Here is a 25,073-nt window from a genome sequence, read left to right as displayed (position 1 = left end):
TTGAAAATGCCTTTATCATAGGTTTTTATCACATTCTCTTATAATTACTGTTAGGGTGGTTGGTGATATTGTCTGTGAAAGAATTCACAAAGAATTCAAAGAGAATTCACAAAGAGCAGAGAGTAAAATGTTTATTTTTACTTCCCCAAGGCAGGGAAAGCACTAGGTGCAGAGAATGCACCAGCACCAGCCCTGAGGGGCAGGGGCTGTGAGCTTTCATTGGTAACAGGGTGGTCTTAGAGCAGGATGTTTCAGTTAGGCCACAAAGTGTTTCGATGTTCTCTTTGGGTGTGGGGTCCAGTCTAGTTGTCGTCTGGTGTGTCCTGTTTCATAAGTGCCTGGAGACCTCTGCACCTTCAGGGCACTTCCAGTAATTTTCTAGTCCCAAGGATAAAGGTTCATAAAACAATTAGGGTCAGTCTTGCTTTATGGGGTCCAGTCAGTTCTGGGAAAGGGGCCTGAGAAAATAGCTTTTGTTCTATTATTCCCTGCTCTGGTTCTTGAGGTGGATTTGTTCTTAACGACCTAGACCTATTCTGGTTCTGAGGAGTAGGGACGAAGGTCTCTACTTCTGGAACTACTTTCTGTGGATTGTGGACGTAGAGTTGTCCCTGCCTGTGGATCCAGGTATGGGTCTTTAAGAGGGAGAGGGTGGAACTGGATGGCCCAAAGGGCTAGAGCTATGGGGCAGGGGGTTGTTTGTGAAAGGGGTCTCCTAGATCGTGGACAGTTTGTTGGATGAAAGACATAAGTACCTTAGGAGACATGGCCCAAAAGTGACAATAAAGAGAAGAGCTGTGTGATAGGACCTAGGAAAGGAGTCAGCCAAGAAAACCAGGACCAGATATTGCCCTTAAAAATCCCAGGGAAAGGTAGAGTAGTAGATAAATTCCGTATGGCTGACAGTGCATCTGTAGCTCTCAGGAATTCCACGTCAAGGGATGAAAGCAAAAAATGAAACATTAACTTGGGGGAAAACCAGAAAATTAAGATTAATTAAGTTTGTGGGTGACTATTGGACATTGTGATTTCCATTGAAACAATGTTTCTCCCTAAAATAATCCTCATTTTATTAAAGAGACTGCGGTCTTCCTTAAAAGACTGTAAGTTGCTAAAGTACAGAGTCCATCATACTTAATCATTGTTGTCCCCTGTGGTCTGGCGCATTGTAGAAATTCAATAAACATATGAGGACTAAATCAATCAAATAACCTTTGGGCAGACAGTGGGCATAACTAACACAGGCAATTGACTGGCGAGTACTTTGTGGGTAAACTGGTAGTGCATTGGTTCTCAAGCACTTTGGGGTCTCAAACTCCTTTGAGGGCTGTATAAGAACTCAGATCGCACTCCCCACAAAGATGTTTACATGCATAGCTACAAAATTCTTTACAATGTTTATCAATAAACCAGGTTGCAGATACTAAGTTCTGCTGTGGCCTATGATTTATTTTCAATAAAGCTTAGCTGATCACAGGTTATGCCTACTGTGAGCAGCAAACAGATCACCCATGTGTTTGCAGAATCTACTCTTTGGCCAGAAAATAACTTTCAGTCTGGCAAAGCAGTATCATGTTGACAACACAAAAGGGGTGAGTAATCAAATGATTACTATAGTATTATAGCATTAAAACACCCCTGGGGCCAACCAAACCTACTTGTTAGACCCTGATTTGCATGATGTAACTAAATATAGTAGGAAATTATTCCTTTTGTGTATCAATGGTCAGGCTTTTAAAGCAGTGGTTGCTTGTTTCTTGTCTTCAGAAAAAAATTTAAATTTAAGGAAGTAAGGCTTTATAACATGGAGAAAATTAGCCACTAGTAAGTCAGTTTATCTATATCACATCACCCTATAATTTAATCAAAATCAATCACCAGTTTAAGAGTGCAACTTAAATATGTTGTCAAGAGTAGTTTATAAAGTCAGTGGTATGACATACTATATTTTAAACTGTGAAATTAAAAGATGAGAAAATGTATTGTTTAAATCTATAACATTTTTAGACATCCATGATGCAAAGAATTTTAAAATAAGAACTTAAAAGCAGAAGAATTGTTAAAAAACAAAATTCAACTGAGAGATTTGAAGACTTAATTGGCTTACTTAACTGATTCATGGGTTGGGCAGCATTCCATGTAGCAGCTAGAAGGGAAGTCTGAAAAGTTTTACAAAATGGAAGGTTTTTTATAGGCAGAAACTCGGGGGTACAAGAAAGTTATTAACAAAAGAATAAAAGGACTGTTTCAGGCAGGGTCACCTTTCTTCGGGGAAAGACAACATGGCCTTATCAGGAAGACGGCCTCACTAGCGTTGTTGATCAGGAAGCTCCAGAACCATCGGTTTAAGGTCACATTCTGGGGAGAGGCTGAAGCTGCAATTAAATCTTGTGTCCTGGGTGCAAGTCACTCCACCTTGGGCCTGTTGTTTCTTTTTTTAACAGAGCACAACCTCATTTTAGATGTAGCAAATGTATAATTAAATGTTAAAAATTTTCCTGAGGTTTTTTTCCTTAGTTATTTTTTAAAATTTTTTATTTTTAAATCATGTTTATTCTTTTCCAGTTGTCTCAATTTTTCCCCTTTTGCCCTCCTCCACCCATCCCACCCCACCCCTCGCTCCCACAGTCAATTCCCACTCTGTTGTCCATGGCCATGGGTCATTCAGACGTGTTCTTTGTCTAGTCCCTTCTTGTTTCCACCATTGTCCTCCTTCCCTATCCCCTCTGGTCACTTTCAGTTTGCTCCATGTTTCCATGCCTGTGGTTTATTTTGTTCATTAGTTTATTTTGTTGAATAGATTCCACTTATAGGTGAGATCATATGGTATTTGTCTTTCACCAACTGACTTATTTCACTTAGCATAATGCTCTCTAGTTCCATCCATGCTGTCACAAAAGGTAGGAGTTCCTTGTTGTTGTTTTTTAAATGTAGATTGATTTTATTTATTTTTTAAAATGCCTTAAGTGATTTTTAAAAGTATAAATTAGACTTAATGTGTAAAAACATTCTTGTCATTTGAGAGTATTTAATGGCTAAAGCGTATGGATATTTTAACACTAATAATAAGCAGTTATGTTCCTCTACCACTCATCTCCATAACTTATCCTACAAATTAAGTAAACAATGGAGCTGCCATTTATGTTTTTTGGAGAAAAGGATAAAGAAACAGAAAGCAAAGGAAAATATTTGGACTAATATTTGTGGTCTTAATCTCACTCAAATCAATGTAAGTTTGTTTGAAATTAAATAACACAAATGTTGTAAGTTCTCTGTAGAATAAACCAAGCTAGAGAATAGGAAGAGAATTTGGTGGAGAAGGGGAGGCCATCCCTTACCTCCACCAATGTTGTTATTTTGATGATTTTTTTTTTGTTGTTAGTATATGTTTAAAGGGAAAATAAGCCCTAGGATGGATTCTAACTTGACTTCCATTGGCACAATTAGTCTGAACAATGCTTTTAATAACTAGTAACTGTGTGTGTCATTGCAGTATTCTGGTTGGATAGACTTCAAATGAGATTAATTATGTAAAGAGGATAAAATACCTGAATAAAATTATGACTGGTAAAAATAAATGGATAGGGAAAGAAACATGATTATACAATGTTTAACTACACTACCAAAAACAATTCTTATAGGTGGTGTTTTTGAGTTGCTTTCATGAAATAATGGACATTCCAATTTGGAGCTAATCATTCCATTCCTTTTAAAAGCAAAAGTATTAGAAAACTATTATATTGAAATCAATTTGGTGCTTGCACATTCTTGAAAATGTTATTGTATTAATAAATTCATTTGATGCCCTGGCCAGGTAGCTCAGTTAGTTGGAGTGTTGTCCCGTGCACCAGAAGGTTGTGGGCTCAATTCCTGATCAGGACACATATGTGGGTTGCCAGTTCAATCCCCAGTCAGGATTTGTATGGACAGGAAACCGATCAGTATTTCTCTTCTTGCCTCAATGTTTCTCTTTCTCTCCCCCCTCCTACTTCTTCTCTCTCAAAAAAATCAATAAACATATCCTTGGGTGGGGATTTTAAAAAATCATTTGAAACAGTAGCTGTCCACAGAAAGCTCAAATATGTGGAGATGTGGTCAAGAAAACTGTTTGCTTTTTTTGCTCCATTTTGATAGTTATATGACTTCCTTTGTTAAGATAGCAAAATTGTCTCTCCATATGATTTTTCTGAAATATCTTTTTCTTTTTGTATTTCTTAACTTTCATGAAGGTTAACTAGGTTTAAAGATATGCCATTTTATATTAAATAACACATTGTACAACTTTCTACTATTCTATCTCAATTCTGTAAAAAGGAAAAATAAAGTAAAATAAATATACATTAGAGGCTTACTTCTGCTTGAATATAATACTTCCTTCGTTAATTATTTGTAGAGGACAATGCTAGAAAGGTGGGGAAACATAAATTAGATGTAGAAGACAGATTTATGGATAAGGAGAATTTGTTTATTTAGCTACCATTACTAATAGGAAAAAAGTGTAATTGGCTATCCAAATTGAGCTACTATTGAGAGTGAAATTGAAATGCTATTAATTATATTGAGACAATAGGTACAAATTAAACTTTCCCCATGCAAACTGAGTCATACACTTACTTTAATTATTAAGCATCTCTTCACAGTCCAAGTGTAAGGATATTTTGAAAGTAAAATAATAATAATGACTGTTGCCTTGGACGATCTCAGTCTAGCAAGTGAAAGGAGTAAATCAGTCCCGCAAAACTGATTCCAGGCCAGCAAAGACTGCAGGACAGCACTGCCTGGCCAGCCAGCTGCCTTCAGGGACACCTGTCTCATCCCTTGTTCACCATGAATTAGCTCAGGGTTTACACATCCGTTGTCTCAGTTTCAACTTTTTCATGCTGTGACTCAGGCTACAGGTACGGCTCCCAGCTTGCCTCCCTTAATGGTTGTCCTCCGTACTCTCGCCGCTTGCAGTGGCTCAGGTGCGATTCATTTCTGTAGGAATACATGAATGCTCTTGTTATCAGAATTGCACGTTCCCCAGGAATGCTTGCTCTAGTTTTGAGTATTTGCTTACTGCCTGAGGATTTACGGCATAAGTAGCATTGATCATGAATCTCTGCATTGGCGCTTCCAAGGAGATCATTTTTTAATTGTTTACAATATACTGGGCACTGTTTTAGATGTTGGCTTCCTTACATACAACATCTGTCCAGAAAGTATCCAGCCATGCACTGTGGAAAATAGAGACATTTATTGAAGAAGATACAAGAAGCATTGTACATAGGACAATGAGGCCTCAGTCCCCTTCAAAGTAGGCACCTTGGGACCTCACACAGTTCTCCCTGTCACCATCAGCTGCCCCATTGGCTTTCCTAAATCTTATGATAGTCTGAAATCTCTTGCCATTCAAAGGTGATTTTAGCTTTGGGAAAAGCCAGAAGTCACAGGGCACCAAATCTGGGCTGTAGAGGGGCTGAGTCACCTGGGTGATTTGATATTTTGCCAAAAACTCTGCAAGAAACATAATGCATGAGCAGGTGCATTGTCTTGAAGAAGCTGCCAATCACCAGTTGCCCACAACTGTAGCCTTCTGAATCATCTGAATAGTTTACATGGAGGAATGTTCAAGCTTAATGTAAAAATTGATGCATATTTGTTGCTCTACTTGCTCAGTTATTTTGAATGTGACAGCCACACAGTACACATGATCACTCACCAGTGTCTACCGCCCCCACTGACCAGTACAGTGAAGTCGTCATTATTCACACGTGCATATCCCAGTCCACTCTCCTTGGCTGCCAGGTTACATTCATGTCGCACAAACTATTTTCATTATATTAACAATGGCTGGATTTTTCTGGACAGACCTCATGTATTGACCTATGCAACATTTAAAACAGCTATACAAAATTTATCCTATCATTATCCCCAATTTATAGCTGAGGAAATTGACTTTCAGAAAGGTTAATTAATTTACCCCTGGTACCCAGCTAATAAACATGGGAACAGGATTTGAAACCAGAAATCTGGCTCTAAACCCCATATTCACAACCATTTAATTCTGTAGGATTTGGTAGAATACCAGGCTCAACTTGGAATTGTCACCCATGAGTTAATCCTTACCATCAGCTCAACCGAAATACAAGCAGGTTAAGTTTTGTTAAGCTCTTGTACAGCTAAATCTGCTTCCTTTAGAGTTGTTTATCTTCTCAAAAAGTATGTATGCTTAAAAATGAAGGAATTTGAAACTGCTTCGTGGGTACATTGTCCTTTCACAAGGTAAATACGCACTAATATTGGAGGAAAGAAGGAGTCAGTATTTTAAGGGTTGGAGAAAAGATAGCTATTTAAGGTCCAAAACCACAGGAAATCCAGTCCTTTATCCAACAATGCAATCAGTTGAGTGGTCCAAGTATCCATCATACCAAATATTCCTCCCAAAAGAGCAAATGCAGATGATTGGTTCAATCGAAGTCTTTAGTCAGAAATGTTCTTTAACGTGCTGGTCACATAAAGATGCCCAGCTTGTTTCTATAGTTTGAGTAAGTTAGTTTAAACTATGCTTCAGTTCCTCAACTCTAAATAAATGCAATTACTAGAGTGGCATTAGATATCACAGAGATGTGAAGGGGGTACTCACAGCCTTATCTGTGAGATTTAAAAAAAAAATTCCTTTTGAGTTTTTCTTTGAACAATTAGTTGTTCAGGAATGTGTTGATTAGTTTCCATGTTTATAAAATTTCCAGCTTTTCTAATGTTGATTTCTAGTTTCATACCATTGTTGGAAAACATACTCAGCATGGTTTCAATCTTCTTAAATTTGCTAAGATTTGTTTTGTGGCCAGTCATATGGTCTTCCTGGAGAATGTTCCCTCCAGATGCACCTCAGAAGAATGTATGCTCTGCTGTTGTTAGATGAAATGTTCTAAATGTGTCTGTTATGCCCATTTAATCTAAAGTATGGTTCAAGTCCCACACTTCCCTGCTGAGTTTCTGTCTGGATGTTCTACCCATTGCTGAAATGGGGTATTGAAACTACCTACTATTATTCTACTGTTGTCTAATTCTCCCTTCCTATCCATTAGTATTTGCTTAATAAATTCAGGTGCTACAATGTTGGGTATGCATATATTTATGACTGTTGTAGCTACATGATGAGTTAACTGCTTTATCATGATATAATGACCTTTTTTTCTTTTTTAACTGTTTTTTGGCTTAAAGTCCATTTTGTCTGATATAAGTATAGCCAACCCAGCTCTCTCTAGGTTTCCATTTGCATGGAATATCATTTTCTGTCCTTCACTTGGATCCTTGTGTGTTCTTAAAGCTGAAGGTGGACTTTTGAAGGCAACATATAATTGTACCTTTATATTTTTATCCGTTCATCTGCTAGATGAATGTACTCTGTGCCTTTTGATTGGTGAATTTAATCCATTTACATTTACAGTAATTATTGATATGTAAGAACTTATTAATACCATCTAATTGTTTTCTGGCTGTTTTGTAGTTCCATGGTTCCTCTTTCCTCTCTTTTTGCCTACTTTTGTGAATTGGTGATTGTCTATGGTGCTCTGATTTCTTTCACTTTATTGTTTACATATTTACTATAGGTTTTTGCTTTGTGCTTACCATGAGGCTTACATAATCTCATGGATAAAATAGTCCAATATAAACTGATGGCTACTTAATTGCATACAAAAATTCTACCCTTTTATTCTGCCTATTTTGTTTTGATGTCACAATTTACACCTTTTTATATTGTATATTCATTAACAACTTATAGTAGTTATAGCTATTTTTAAAACTCCATCCCTTTAACCTTTATACCACAGTTAAGTAGTTAACACACCACCATATTGCAAAATTAAGAGTTTTCTAATCTGATTGTATATTTACCTTTACCAGTATCTTTCATATACGCATATGATTTCATGTTACTAATTAGCATCTTTTATTTCAGCTTGAAGGACTTTTTTCAGCATTTCTTGTAAGGAAGATTTACTAGTGATAAACTACCTTAGCTTTGTTTGTCTGGGAAAGTTTTTTTAATTTATCCTTTATTTCTGAAAGCCTACTTTTCCAGATAGTGTAATCTTGGCTGACAATTCTTTTGTTTCAATACTTTGAGTATATTATTCCACTCTCTCCTGACCTATACAGTTTCTGCTGAAAAAATCTGCTGCTAGCCCAAAGGGGTCTTTAGATTAAGACCTTTCTATTTCTTATTTTTTAATTTTTTTTCTTTGATTTTTGGGAGTTTCATGTATCTTGAAGGTCATTTTGAAATGAAATAATAGGGTAAACTATTAGTTTCCTGACCTTGGATGTCCAAGTCTCTCCCCAGTTTTGGGAAGGTCTCAGCTATTATTATCTTTAAATATCTTTTTCCACACCCTTCTCTCCCTCTTCTTCTGGACCTCCAATGATTGTGATTTGTTTTACGTTTATCCCACAGATCACATAGGCTTACTTCATTCTTTAAAAAAATTTTTTTCTGTTCTCCGCTACGTTATTTTGAAGTTCATGACCTCTAACTTGCTGATTTTATTTTCTGTTTAAACTATTCTGCTGGTGGTGCTCTCTAATACACTCTTTCTATTTTTTTCATTGACTTATTTAGCTCAAAATTTCTGCTTAGTTGCTTTTAGGATTTCTTTTTGTTAAACTACCTTCCCTTCATGTATCATTTTCCTGAATCTGTTGAATTGTCTGTGTCATCTTGGAGTTCACTGAGCTTTCTCAAAATGAGTATTCTGAGATATTTATGGGTAAATCACAGAATTCTGTCTTGGGCTTCAATTACTGGAAGATTACTGTGATCTTTTGATGTCATATTTTCTTGGTTCTTGATGTTCCCTGGAGTTTTATTTGCTGGTTACCCCTGATTACCTGCTTCATGCTTCTTTCTCCCTCTTGTGGAAGAATTTTTTTTTAATGAGAGCTTTAAAAATCTGTCAGTAACTTTCAAATATGCAATTCTGTATTATTAACTATAACCCTCATGCTGTACATTATATCCCCGTGACTGACTTATTATCTATCTGGAAGTTTCTAACTTTTGACCCCTTGTAGAGTCTAGAAGCAGCTCAAAATTTAAACCTCCTTGGCCTCGATTCTACGGCACGTTTCTTTCAATCAGCTCTTCTAATAAGTCAAACTTTACATCTAAATGACATTTCTCTATCATTCTTTGGTGCTCACACCTCACTAAACATACTCACAGTTGGTGATTTTTTTTTAATTCTCTCAAACCAGGTTGCCCTACTCTTCTCACCTTCTCTAGCTCCTTCATCAATCTTGTTTACACCTGGCAGATTACTCTTCTTCAAACTTAACAGTAAGCATTCAGTTCTGTTCAAAACATAAAATGGCTCTACACTACTCGTAGAATATATTTAGGCTCCAGGCCTCTTATTCTTCTATGGTATGACTTCCAGATTTTTTATGCTTTTTTTCTACAACTTTTCTGTAACAAGAGACTATATGATGTTCCATATATATAATTAGCTCAAATTCCATCTTTATTGTAAAATATTTCTTAGTCTTCTAGCTAGAATTTCATCTACAACATTGGTCATGTTGGCTTTGTATTATTGCAATAATTTTAGTACAATTTTAGTATTTATAAAATACTTGCATGTACTGGGCACATTGTTAGATATTATGAATGCAAAATTGTAATAAACATGGTTCAAACCCTGAAGCAGCCTTCATTCTAGTAGGTTTTTGGGTGTTTCTTATCTTTTCTACCACATTAAGAAAAGAAAGCATTTAGTATAGAACACAGTCACTTCCCAAAATATGTTAAAAAGAAAAATCAGCTTATGGAAAACATACAAGTTAGGCACCACTTAATGACAGGGATATGTTCTGAGAAATGCATCATCTGGTATTTCATTCGTGCACACACATGAGAGAGTGCACTTACACAAACCTAAGTGGGATGGCCTGCTACACACCTAGGCTATCTGGGGCGGCCTATTGCTTCTAGTCTACAAGCTTGTGCAGCTTGTTACTATACCAGAAAAACATGAGATTAAATCAAGCACCATAGAAAATCACACACTCAAGAGAAGCAGTAAACATGAGATGTATGAGTATGAGGCTGCTGCCAGCATAATGTGACTGACTGTTTTACAGCAAACATTTTTTATAAGCATATGTATACAGTACACTCTAAAATAACAATAGTGTAGTGAATACATAAAACAGCAATATAATCATTGTTAGTGTCAAGTAATATGTAGTATACTTAATTGTATGTGCTGTGCTGTTACACAGCTGGCAGTACAGGTTTGTGTACCAGCATCACACAAATGTGAGTGATATATTGCCTATGTCATTTGAATGACTATGATGTCACCGAGCAATAGAAATTTTTCAGCTCCATTATAATCTTATGGGACTACTTGTCATATACACAGTCCATTGTTGACCAAAACATTGTTATGCATGAGTATAATGGTAACAAGAATATCATGCTCTGGAGAAACCAAAAAATGTTTATCTTCACATCATCACCATAGAAAGTTTTCAGAACATTCTTTTATTTTAATGCCGCAGTCTATACTAAATTTCATTCCTTTTAAGTTTATTCTAATTTTTCTTCCCTCTATTTTCTCCCTCTTCCACAGTAACTAAAGTAAATTTTTTAATAAATAAAAAGGAAACTTTTGTTATAAGGACTGGCTTTGAAAGTTTCCATGTGAAAGTAAGTTGGGGTATATTCCTAAATACAGGCTTAGTAGTAAAGAGTCTTTTGTAAAAGATTGGTCACAAATGATTTGTCTAATGAGACATATGATATTGATGTCAGTATTCTCTACAGAAGTGGTTCTGAAATGTTAGAGTGCATCAGAAATACCTGAAGAATTTATTACAATGCAAATCAGTGGGGTCCCGCTCCCAGAATTTGTGACTCAGTACGTCTGAGATGGGTGCCTAGAACCTGCATTCTGATCAATTCTTGGACAGTTCTGATGCAGTCACCCAGGGGACCACACTTTGGAAACCACCTCTCTACAGAACTACTCTGCTCTATGCATATTCTGAAAATCTTTCTAAGAACACCCGATTGTAACCAAGCAGAGAGGGGCCCATCCATGCGGTGCCTTCGTGAATGACCCAACAATGAATGCTGGAAGGGACACATCTTTATTTACACTATTCCAACCTTTGGGGGGCTCAGGGCACTGATGCTTAGAGCCCTTCTTTCCCACAAGACCCAGCTTGTTCCCCAAAAGGCCATAAGCCAAAAACCCCAAAAGATCCCCATGTTCTTATCTTAAGCCATCTGCACAAACAGTTCTCCAGTCCCTCTGGAAAATACCAAAGTCACCACCCTCATGCAGCGGCGCTCTCCTTCAGGATCTGGGGTATGTTGTCATCAGCCTCCGTGTAATAGTTCAGAAAAGCATGTGCCATGTTATATTGGATCATGGTGAAGTTCAGGAATGGCACAAGTCTCCGGAGTCCAGACAAAGTCCAGGTCTGCAAGGCAGCAGGTCAGCATCTTATAAGGGAGGGTCTTCAGAGACCGCTGGAGCAGGCACGATCAGAGCAGCAACACGTCTCCTTCCTTACTACCAGGCCTCATGGCCGAATCCTGACTACAAACTACATAGTTGCTTGCTTACTTCTCCCTCTCATACGGCTTTTCTACTCCCTTCCAAGCCACATGGCCGAATCCCTCATTGCTTCCTACCCCCTCATTTAAGTCCGGACCGGGAGCCTCCTGCATGACCTCATCTCTGACTCCTCGCACAATGAGCTACAGTTGCCAGTCCTCCTGTATAGTTTACATTCATTTGGCTGCCATCCCCAGTCAAGGCAAGAGTGACTCCATGATCCAGGGGGACCCTGCCTACCCTGGCTTTATATCACAGTTCAGGATACACACCCACCTTGCCCTTAAGCAACAGCACAATTATTAACACAGCTATTAAACTAGGCTTTGTTATGAAAAGTATCTTAAGCTGTATCATCTGCTCCGCCCACCCCCCAACCAAGGGCTTTGGGTGTTTTCCCCTATATTCCCGAGCACCCCTTGCCCTGTACCTTGTTACACAAATGACTTACACTTTTACATTTCTTATAAATTTTTAGAGAAGAGAAAATAGCTCTATGTCATGATCATATCCCGGCCACTTTGATTAGCAGTCGTAGGTCTCTACACCATTTGTCACTACAAATAATGATAAACTAATAAAGAATATTTTTGGAGCCTTATGTTACCAAATCATTATATAGTAGATAATCTTATTATAATATAGTAAAAGCTACCACTCTGTGATACTATCCCTCCTTTACAGATATAAAAGCAAAGTACAACAGTAGGATGTAGAGCCCAGATTCAGAGAGGGGTCTGCCTGACACCAGGTGGTGGGGTTTTACTCCCTCTGCACTATTTCCTTTGAAATAATAAATTTGTAGAGCCTAGAGATGCACTATTCTGGTTTTTGTTACAATTTAGTTGAACAGAAATAATTAATCAGTTAATATATTTTCTCAAGATGGCTTTTGCTATAGTTTCTCAGAGATAAGCTTATTATGCCATCATGTCTCCTTTCTTTAACAAATAGTCTATGCCCTTTTTGTTAATGGTTTATTTCATCATTAACAGATAGTGAGCTCTTGGTGAGGATATGCATTAGCATATTCTCAAAATTATTGAAATGTAAACTTGAGTTATCTCATATTTTCTAAATTTTGAGCTTATCACATAATATCAGAAATGATTGAGCTTAAACATTCTTATCAAGCCACAAGCAATTTTATGGAAAGGCTTTAAAAAATACACAATTTTATAAGGCATGTATGTTTTAAATCACCTTTGGTTTCCAATCTCAATAATAATACTATTTTCTAGAAAAATATAACAAAATAAAACACTGAGATACTAATGTAATGGGATTCTGATTTCCTTTTAACATTGCTTGCTTCATCTCCTGCCTCTGAGGAAAATGTATTACTGAGTATTAAATAAAGGAAAAAAATACTTATCCTGTAAATGTGTGATTCCCTCACTGTTATGTAAAGAACAATTGCCATCTTACTCTTCGTAAGGGACAAAAATATCTGCATCACTTAGATATTAAATTGATATTTCCATTAATCAAGAATTCAAAATTCTCTTTATGTCTCCCTTTCCAAAGTGCTGCCCAGAAAAAGCAGTACATTTACCATTGGAAGTCACTAAGAAAACAAAATTAAGACCTTGATCAAAACCCAGATATTGAAAAATCTATGGCCAAACTCCAGGGCAAATTACATGTGTATTATAAATATAGTATATGTATAATGTACATATGTATGTGTGCATATGTGCATATATGTGCATAAACCTCAGGGGCATGACTACGAGAGGAATGCAATTAAAATCCTCGTGTTGACAGAAGACCAGCAGTGTGAGATCTTAAGAAGCAAGAAAGCCCATAATTAGATATTTGATCTGAGACAAATTAAACTTAAGTCAAGATGATGTGAACTAAGCTATGGCATGGTTTAGAAGACCTACCATGAAACCAAGGGTAAAAACAAAAGGATCACACACAGCTAAAGAACCCAAAGCAGCAAATAAACCAAAACGTGCCCTTGAAGCAGAATGACATCTCCACTGGAGAGGGTCTAATGGGTCAGGATGTCAAGAACAACCACATCTGAACACAAATAATCTTTACCAATATATAAATACTCTATGTATACATATATATGTATGTTAGGAAGGTTGATTTTTCTTTTTCTTTTCACCTCTGACTTTAACCCACCCAGAAGCCTGAAAAATTATAAATCTACCAAATGAAAGTTACCCCATGCTTGGAACTTAAAGAATTCTGCAGTCATATAGCCCAGCATAATAAACATCAAACTCAAGGCTAGAAGAGAAACACACAAATCAATAACTTGAAAAGGCATTAATCAAAGAATGGAAAAAATCATGGTGCTGTGTGGTTCTACAAGACTCAGAGCTGTGGCTCAACTGAAACACATCAGTCTGAAGCCAGTATTTTCCAAGATTCTTTGCCCCAGAACATACAGTTCTAGGACAAATCTAACAAACACGTTAACAGCATTAAGCTTTCAACAAATCATTTAGAAATGTAACTTACCTAAGTTTCTATAGCTCTACTGGGGTTTTTTAAGTGCTATGCCTAGCCTGATTTTGACCCAGGACCTCATAATCTAGGTACGAATGTAATATTTGTCAAAATATTGGCTATTAAAGTGTATATCATGGCCAAGATTTAATTTACATGTGAAGTAAATTGAAAGCATGGGTGAAGAAGAAAGGAAATATGTCTGCCTCTTCATGTTGAAGTATAACTAACACATTTAAATTAACATTTTAAATTGTAAAGTGTAAAGTGTAACTAACACAACATTTAAATTAACACAACATTTAAAGTAACATTTTAAATTATGTGTTAAACAAAATTTAAGTAAATATTATAAAAAAATAAATAAGGGATTTGGAATGAATCAGGCTTGAATACATTAGAAGTTTTGCTCTCAGTTATTAGCTGTGTGACCCTAGGCCCTCAAGTTTCTTGCCCTCTCTGAACTTTACCTTCCTAACCTCTAGATAGGATGCAATTTGAAATATCATGCAACAGATGTGAGTTTACAAAAATAAAGTGTCTAATTCAGTATCTATCATATAGGAAATGGCCATTAAATTGTGCCAAGAGTGAGATTTAATATGAAGTTAATAAAATATATGCTTCTGGTCATTTCATTTGTTTGAGGCCCCTTCTAAGATTCTGAGACAAGCCCTAGCACTGTGATTTGGTGGTGTATGTCAACTTGATTTTTAAATTTTTATTTTAATATGTTATTTTATTAAAATTAATTTTATTGTAATTTCCAATGTTGTCTTTGTAATATTGTATATATTCTTTCCTTAGAGAATTCCTAAATTGGAATTCAATTCCTACAAAACCTCTACCTACCTGTAGTTATGACTATAATTATTATAGTCATTATTAATAATGAGAATCAGTAACACTAAAATTCAGTATCATTTGACTGTTTTTCCTGGCTCAAAATAATTAGAAAACCTTACCTTCTAATGAATATAATTATGGAATCTGAACTCAAAATTAAGTATATACAAACTAGTTTTCTTTTTAAAGTATTTTCCATCAACAATGGGTTTGTATTTTAGGATAATTACTCAAGACCAGTGGACAGTTAGAAGCCAGGTATTCTTTCAAGTTTGTTGTTTCCAAACAGGCAACTGTTTTATTAAGTCAAGTGTAGTTTTTGAAAATGTTAACAATGTACTATCAAAACCTCAGTGTATTTTGTAAAGAAAGAAGCCCTGTCCTTTTAACCTTAAGAGGTGGGGAACAGACACAACATTGGGAGGAAAGAGGCTGAGGTTAAGCGATATTGGATGCAACCCCAAATTGTCAAGTCAGGCTGAATGTGTACAGAAGCCATCGGCCCTGAGCCATAGCTTCCGTATCAAAACTTCACATGAAAGCACAAGAGTACAATGCCCATCTTCAATTTACTCAAACATATAAGAGTAAGGTGAGAGAGAAAGGTAGACACCAAGAAACATGTGTGCAGGAGAGAATTAAACAACGTGGGGAAGGCCGCCTTCCTTCTGCTGCATGAGCCAATGCCTCAGAGTGGCGGAGGAGTGAATCTGCTCTCACTTGGGTGCATATTGCCACCTAAGTGTCTCCAGATACAAAGCCCACCAGGTAACCTGGTGTCAGGACAGCCCTAGAGGAAACACCACCCGTGTGGGCTTTGTTGAGCAAAGGCGTGCCTGTATACTGTACTGTATGCTTGGCCTAAGGGTTGTCATAAGTGGCTTTTCATCATAAACAATTTTGCTTTACGCTCTGGTTTACACCCAAGATAGGATCGCTTCCAATCAAGATTCTACAACGGAAATAGGAGGAAATCAAGTATACATGGCAGGTATAAATTAGCCAGTCATAACATTCAGGTATGCAAAGTTAATATTCCTCCATAGCTTTCTATAAATCAACTCAAACCCCTATCCTACATGATATTAGTTCATTTTAATTAAAATTAGTAATTTCAAATTTAAGTTAGCCATCCGAGAGTTTCCCTTCCCTATCCTCTTTGCCCAGGTCCTTGGGTCCCAACCCAAGTTTGTGGGGCTTAGCGAGTGGTGGTGGGGGTGGAGCACAGCTGGTTATTGGTCAGAATCTGGTCACCGGCAGGCATGTTCTCCCTCCCTAGTCCCTACCACCTTGTCTTGTAATCCTGGCATCTACTGAGACCTGCTGTCCCATTGGTCAAAGTCATTGTTCCACAAAGTCTGTGTTCCCCTCTCCCTATAGAGAAGTCCTTTCCGATCTACTGTCCCTTGTTCCTCCACTTTTCTCCCGCTCTTGGGGCCTTGGAATAGCTTTATAGTTTCCCTGGACATTTCTGGGGCCAAAGGAGAATGTCTTGTAGAGCTGTCTCAGGTCCGTTTCCCCTGCTCATACCACACCACCATTCCTACTCCACTGTTACTGTACCATGCTGATGTGGTACCAGGGCCATGTCCAATTTCAGAGTGTTTCCTTGGGTTCTACCTTAGAATCCAGCACAGGTCCCTCTTCCCTCTGAATGACAAACTTAAATGAGAGGTATAAGAGGTTCTATCATCTGCCTCCGCTTGGAACTAAACCAGAGAGAGAACATAGCACATCCTAATTGTATCTCAGATACTCACACCCAAGAGTCATTCTGATGTAACTTTTCCACCTTATTACCTCTCTAAGCCCAACTTGAAAAATCTCCGTTAAGACTGAGAAAAAAGGCCCTAACTGTGGCTCAGTGGGTTGGGCATTGTCCCACAAACTGAAAGGTCACTGGTTCAATTCCTGGTCAGGGCACGTGCCTGGGTTGCCGACCAGATCCCCACTGGGGAACTTTGAGAGGCTTCTCAAAGATCAATGCTTCTCTCATACATCAATGTTTCTCCCTCACTTTTCTCCCTCCCTTCCCCTCTCTCTAAAAAAAATAAAATCTTTTAAAAAAATGAAAAATATGTACCATTTTTGGGGGCATGAATTTTATGCTCTGAACTCTTCAGTTTCTGCTTCTCAAAAATATGAAATCCCAGTTTTTCTGCAGTTCAAAATTCCTCAATACTACTACCTTTGTATTGAGGTCCAGAGATCTATTTCAATAATGCAAAAGCTAAGCATTCATTCATTTCTCTGTATTTTTGTAATAATATATCTACCATGAAGATAAAAAAAAAAGCCCAATATAACTTAGCTTCTAGTACAAAGGATATATTTAATAAAGTTCTGAGTGAGGAGTAGCAGCTAATGTGACACAGAATCATTTTAGCTGTTCATCAACAAAAAAGCTACTTGAAAGAGTATGTCTTTTCAGATATGTTCTGAGGAGGAAACTCTGCCTAATGCAAAACACCTCTTAGAAGTTTAACTGGGCTTCTCCAGAAAGCCTGGAAGAGTGGGACTTGGATCCATGGTGGCACAGGAATCCCTGATGCAGCGGAGAAAACTGGATGGACCTTGCTGGGTGGTTTTTCTCACACTTGTTCAGGTATGAAAGTAACTGAAAGTCATGGAATTCTTTACAGGGTGATTTAACTTTTTGCTCTGTGGAATTCAGTTATTTAGAATGTCCTGTTTTGTACATATTTGTATAAATTTGAATTGTGTTTATGAGCAGTATATCTCTTTCTCTTACTTTTTCTCTGCTTTCCTATCTTTGTCTCTCCATAAATGTATAAAATACAAGTAGTCATGATACACAAATCCGTAAGGAAAGCCAATGACCAAAATAGGTGTGATCGATTTTATCCTGTTCACATTTGTTTGCAATTTATTCATTCATTGTGTCTCTCATTTGCCCCTCTAACAGTAGCAGACACCAAAGGATAAAAAGTAGAAGTAACTTAATTTGGGAAAATTACATCTGTGGGGTTTTTTTTGCCCTAGAAACTAGAAAAGGATGCTGCTAATTATTTCTTGGTTTTGTTTGTTTGTTTTTTGCTTTTCTATGGAGCTCAAGAAACACCTGTGTATCACGGGATCACTGAAAACTACCATGAAACCATCTGATATAACTACAAGTATATTAACTTATTCTTGTCCCATCTTTCAAAGATTTGGAAGGATCTGCTTTCTATGACCAGTCCTTTTTCTACATGGGTTGCAAACAGCCTAACGTAAAAAAAGGAAAGAAAGAGAGAGAGAAAGAGAAAGAAAGAGCAAGCTTTTGAGACCCTAATGTAGTTCACATGTTATTGCAAGTAAAACTCTAATCTAGCGTTTTGCAGATACAGGGCCACAGGGCAACAATTTTTTTATGGGATTTTTGCATGTTTATTTTTACTTGTATTGGTTTTAAGTGAAAGAGCCAACAACTAGGAAAGAAATAGGATTTAGAAAGGATTTCCACCATGGGAGAATGTCTCCCGGCAACTCTTGGTACAGGCAATATTAAATTTCCTGCCAAAACTTATTTTTAAAGCATTTTGCTCATTTTATTACTTGAGAGCATTTGGAAGGAGTTTCACAAGAGAACTGTACTTCCTGAAACTGCCCTTTTTATCAATTTGAGCAATAGTAGATAGAAGAAACAGTCGAATTACAATTGACAGAATCCATGGAGTTCAGACATCTGTCCCTTACAAGCTAAGCTTTGAACAACTGCAGGCAAATGCTTGCTACTTTCAATGAGCCCCAGATGTAGGATATAGAAGTAAACCATATGGATCAGAGGCAGAAACAAAACGAAGAAAAAAGATGTAGAACAGATCAAGACTGATACATTATTCTAAGCATGCCCAGCTAGGGGCATCGCCAGTAGCAAGAGAAGGTTGATAAACAGTTTTTAGCTGAAGAACCAATTCAGATCATAGGGTAGCAGTTGCTACAGTTCTGTCTTACAGCTTTCATTCCACATAAGCTCCACATTTTAGCTCAATGGCTGTCCATAAGGAGTGGCACTTAAGCCATGTATTTGCAATCTAAAACTTCAAAAAAAAAATACTGCAAGAAAAGACTGTCTTCAACCTCTGTTAATTGTAAATTGAATATTTTGCACAAAGTTGATATTCAATATTGTTTTAACTTCAGGTGTACAGCGCAGTGGTCAGACACATAATTTATGACGTGATCCCTACCACCTTCCCAATAGTTCTGGCACCCACATGGCACCATACCGAGTTATTACAGTAGTACTGACTGAATTCCCCATGCTGTACTTTACATCCCCATGACTATTTTGTAACTACCAATTTGTATTTCTTAACCCTGTCACCTTTTTCACCCAGTCCCCTGACCGCATGCCCATCTGGAGTCCGCAGTCTGTTCTCTGTATACGAGTCTGTTTCTGTTTTTGTTTGTTCATTTCATTTGTTCTTTAGATTCCACATATATGCGAAATCATATAGTATTGTCTTTCTCTGCCTGGCTTATGTAAATTGAATGTTTTAAAGAGTGAAGTTTAAGTTTCAAATAATTCTTTTGTTAATCTGATAAAGAATCAAGTAAAAGAATCTGTTCAGACATTGTTAAGAAAGGGCGTGTAAATGAGAAGAACCCACATGGAACTACAGTTACTATCCTGGATCAGGAAGATTTTTAAAAACGGCACATAACAGAGAGCACACCTACTGGAATAGGTCACTAAATGGGCTCTTTAAATTGTATTGCAACAGGGTCTAACTGTATAAAGGCCAACAAGTACCCCACAAAAGCACATGTGATTACATCTTTGAATCTAAGATACATATTTACTCTTTCTGGAATCACTAATGTAGTAACATTTATGTGGTAGTGGTTTTTTTATTTTTTTCTGAACTACTGTTATTAGACCAATTTTATCAGAGATGGCATTTACAACTGGGGGAATATGACAGTATCATATCAAAACTATAGTGACATGGCATGGGTCCTAAAGGTCCCTGTTTGGGTACCAGCTGAGGAGGAGGGTGGACTCTGTCCTACAGAGTATGCTCGGGACTGTCACTGATGGGGAAATAAAATAAGTCGTCCCAGACGCTTTTCTGGGTCTGCCAGGGAAAGGGGTGGCAATTCCCTCTAGTGTTGAATGTCCCGAGCACTTCTCTTGAAGTGGCTTTTATTGAGAACCATATGTGCAGAGGTATAGAGCATGGATGCAAAGCTTATCAATCAATGTCAAAAGGCTATGTTTACAAAAAACAATAGAGATCATAGATAACAATGGAACAGAAGAGATTTGCCTTAGGTCAGCATCTAGTAGACAGGGTGGTGCGTATTCAGCCCTGAAACGTGGGAAACCGATCACATTCTATGCTCAACCCCAAACATCAGCACTCATTAACTCAAAGGGCATTCTTAGCAAAGTAAGTCTCATAGGATTTAATGCATCCCTTTTCCAGGCCTAATTGTCCCTGGGAACCTTCTGATCCAGTTTAGGGCTGTACCTGCCTTTAGTATTGTTTCAAGCCTGAGCCAGGCAGGTGGGGAAAAGCAGCCAAGAGATAAGGAGGCTTCTTTCAGATAGAATGAGGACTCTGGCCATATCAACGCTGAGGAGTGAGGGTCTTTTGCCCTTTCTCCGTGTCCCCCAAGTCCTTCTCATGATGGCCTCTATGCAACTGTGCCTGTCTTAGGTTGCCCCTGCCATTGAGGGGCCTTACACGTCATTGACTAATCAGCCATCCTCTGGGGCCAAGCAGGGTGATGTGAGGGAGGCAGGGGCTGCACCCCTGCCAGGGGGACAGGTTTTGTCTCCTCAGTGGCCTATTTTCCCAAGGCCTCCTTGCTCAGCTCCAGCCTTGGGGTCCTCTCACCTGTCGGCAAGGCTACAGTTCCTGAAACCAGGTGGGACGGTTCCCAACACTATAACCATATACATTTCTCTCAGGATGTTCCTCCCCCGACCCCCAAGTTTTATTAAGAAATAATTAATGCATAGCACTGTATAAATTTAAGGTGGAGAACATATATTGTGGAAAGATTGTCATAATGTTAATGAATATACATCATCTCATACAGGTACCAGAAAAAGACAAAAAGAGGATTTTTTTCTTTTGATATGAACTCCTAGTATTTACTCCCTTTTTAAATATACCATACAGCTGCTGTACATTACATCTCTAATACTAATTTCACTAGAAGTTTGTACCTTTTGATCACCTTCATCCAATTCCCCCTTTCTCTATCACCTACCTCAGGAAACCATAAATCTGATCTCTTTTGCAATGAGATTGATTGATTGATTGATTGATTGATTTAGATTCCACATGTGAGATCAAACAGTATTTGTCTTTGTCTAACTTACTTCACTTAGCATAATGCCCTCAAGGTCCATGCATGTTGATGCAAATGGCAGTATTTTCCTGTTATGGCTGAATACTATTCCATTGTGTGTGTGTGTGTGTAAATAATCTCACAACTTCTTTATCCATTCATGCATTGATGAACACATGGGGTTTCAGATCTTCAACACAATGTTTTCATTTTCTTTAGATAAAGACTCAGAAGTGGAATTGTTGGATCCCATGGTACATCTACTGTATTTTTAATTTTTTAAGAAGCCCCCATGCTGTTTTCCATAGTGGCTTTACCAATTTACAATCTACCAACAGCACACAGGGTTTCCTCTACTCCACATTATCTCCACCATTTGTTGTCTTTTTGATGATAGTCATTTTAACAGGTGCAAGGTAGGAATCTCATTGTGTTTTAATTTGCATTTTCCTGATGATTAGTGATGATGAGCACCTTTTCATGGACCTATTGGCCAATCAGATACCATCTTTAGAAAAATATTCCAGATACTCTATTTAAGTCATTTGCCCATTTTTAAATTGGATTATTTGTTTTAATTTGCTGTTGAATTTTATGAATTTTTAAAATATATTTTGGATATTATCCCCTTATCCAATGTATGGTTTACAAATATATTTTTGCATTCTGTGCTATCTTTTAGCTTTCTTGGACATTTCTTTTGTGCAGAAACATTTTAGTCTGATATAGTCTCATTTGTTTATTTTTTACTTTATTGATTGTGCTTCAGGTATCCTATCCCCAAAATTATTGCAAAGACCCATGTCAAAGAGCTTTTTTCCTGTTTTTTTTCCCTGCAAAGAGTTTCATGGTTTCCAGTCTTATATTTAAGTCTTTAATCCACTCCAGATTAATTTTTTGTGAGTGGTGTGAGATAGGGGCCTAGTTTCACTCTTTTATATATGAATATCCAGTTTTCCCAGCACTATTTATTGAAGAAACTATCTTTTCTCCATAGAGCATTCTCTGCCCCCTTGTCAAGTATTAGTTGACTGTATGTAAATAGGTTTATTTCTTGACTCTCAGTTCTGCTCCATTGTGCAGTATGTCTGTTTTTATACCAGTCCTATACTGTGTTGAATAGTATAGCTTTATAATATAGCTGGATATCAGGAAGTGTGGTGCCTCATGCTTTGTTCTTTCTCAGCACTGCTTTGGCTATTAGGGACTTTTTGTAGTCCCATATTAATTTTGGGATTGTTTTATCTACTTCTGTTAAGAACACCATTGGAATCTTGATATGGATTGCATTGAATATGTAGGTGACTTTTGGTAATATGGGTATTTTAACAATATTACTGTAATCTTCCAATCTGTGTACACAGATACCTTTCCACTTATTTGTGTTATCTTTAATTTCTTTTACCAGCGTCTTATAGTTTCCATTATAGAGATTATTCATCTCCTTCGTTAAGTTTATTCCCAAGTATTTTATTGGTTTTGATGCTATTGTGCATGGGGTCATTTTCTTTTTTCCCCCAGAAAATTTGTTTTAGTATATAGAAATGCTATTTATTTATTTTTATTGTAAATTTTGCCTTCATTGTTACTGAATTTTTTATTACATTAACAGGTTTTGAGAGGAATCTTTTGGATTTTCTATACATAAAATCATGTCATCTGCTAATAGATATTATTTTACTTCTTTCTCCAATTCTGATGCCTTTCATTTCTTTTTCTTGCTTGATTGCTCTAGTCCTATTTTCAGCACTATGCCAAACAGGAGTGGTGAGAGTAGGCACCCTTGTTTTGTTCCCAATCTTAGTGTGAACGCTTTCAGCCTTTCACCATTGAGTATGATGTTAGCTGTGGGCTTGTCACATATAGTCCTTATTATGTTAAGGTTATGTTCATTCTATACATAATTTGTTTAGAGATTTTATCATCAATGGATGTTGAATTTTGTCTGTTTTTTCTGTATCTATTGAGATGATAACATGATTTTTTTTCCTACTAATGTAACGTATCAGGAATACTGATTTGCATATGTGGAACCATCCTTGCACCCCAGGTGTAAATCTCACTTGAACATGGTCAATGACCCATTTAATACGCAGCTTAATTTATTATGTTAGAATTTTACTGAGAATTTTTACATCTATATTCATGACTCTAGTTTTCCTACCTAAAAAGGCTGTAGAATGGGCTCTTCAATCGCTTAAGTTCTCTTTATTGAGGCTTCCTAGATGTCAGGACTAGGTGCTATTCTCAGCAGTAGGTGGCGCTACGAATTAGTTTTCTGCACTGGCAAGGGTGCAAATAGGCCCTCCGGCTGACCTAGCTCACTGTTAGGGGACCAACATCATGACAGACTGTACACTGAATTCCCTGGCTGGACAGTGCCACTGGTTTTGCTCTGCAAACAGGGAAAGCCACAGACTGCTGTCTGCTCAAGAGCCACTTTACAAAGGGCTGTCGAATGGGCTCTACAGCTTCCCGAGCGCTCTGGGTAAGTTCCCTGGTTGGGTGGGTTGAAGGTTGTACTCAGCAATGGGCGGTGTTACAAATTAGCTTCTCTGCCTAGGGGAAGAGGGAGAACCAGCTCCGTGCCAGAAAGGCTCTTTGTTTGTGCACTGGACCAAGTTCCAGAGCTGGCAAGGCTCTGGTTTGAGGACTTTGATCAGGCATAGGTATTTCCCGCCAAGTCCCCTGGTCAGACTCCATCACCATCTTAGCTCTGCGGATGAAGGAACACGCTGGTTTGAACTACCCCTTGAGCACTGCAGATAGGAACTGGGTCTGCCAAGGTCTGGGCGCTGGTTGTTGCAAGCCCCTCCCTCTCCGCTTCTCCCCTTCACCGTTAGATTCTCAGTGATTGAGCCTTTGCAGATTCCCCTGCAATCCTACAGGGTGAGACTGAACTTGGGGCTTCCAAGAAGTAACCCACAACGCTGGGGGAGCTGAATGTCCATCCTAGGCTTCCTTTTTCCACTGGAGAAACCACGCGCTCCGGGGGAGACCTCTCAGTGTGGTGTCGCACTGGCCTGGGGGAGGGGCAATGCGGTTCGCTTGTAACCGCTCCTCTTAGACTTCTAATGCAGTCTGCCTTTTCTCCCTGGTGCACGGAGATGCTTCAGCCTCACCCCCATATTCTGGGATTCTCTCTGCAATGTGTTGTCTTTGAATAGTTGTTAGTTGTTCGGCTTGTGAGGAGGAGTGAAATGAGCAACAGTCCGTACCACTATCTTAGTAACATCACTCTTGTCTCAGGATGTTTGGACAGAAGCTTATTAACCTAATGGTAAGTCATCTGCACTAGCCAATGCCTCAGAAGGAGAGTGACTGATGTGCTATTGTGGAATGAATCTATGAATGACAGGTTAGACATCCTGGAGTTTATTTCTGGCATTCTTTGAACTTATTTGACTCCTGTCTTTTAGTAGGTTTTACTAGACTAAGTTAACAGGCCCTTCCAACTCTAATAGTCTTGGGCTTTTCTTAGTAAACTTCAAAATATCCACAATACAAGAGCAGTTGATATAATTTAAATCTTTTATAATCAAAATATTCATGTATAAATTATCAAAGATTAAATTCTACTCAGCATAATCAATGCTAGGTAGAGTTTTTCATATTTAGCTTTTAAAATTGTCCACCTATTTATCATGTAGGAGTTTCTCTTAAATATGCTGTTGACTAAATACCCCTTTATTAAATCAGGTTAAACAAGCTAAAATTTATTTTTTGGATATTATACACTTGACCTAGGCATGAGCTTCTATAAATACTTCATGAAAATTGGTGAGATTTAAATATCTATGAAAAAATAGAGGAAGCACATAGCATCTTCATAGTTGT

The sequence above is a fragment of the Pteronotus mesoamericanus genome, unplaced genomic scaffold (genome assembly GCF_021234165.1).
Source record: "Pteronotus mesoamericanus isolate MK-2021 breed Mesoamerican mustached bat unplaced genomic scaffold, CSHL_Meso_final scaffold_174, whole genome shotgun sequence".
Classification (NCBI taxonomy): domain Eukaryota; kingdom Metazoa; phylum Chordata; class Mammalia; order Chiroptera; family Mormoopidae; genus Pteronotus; species Pteronotus mesoamericanus.
The sequence above is the reverse complement of the archived record's forward strand: the minus strand, read 5'-3'. Positions refer to the sequence as shown.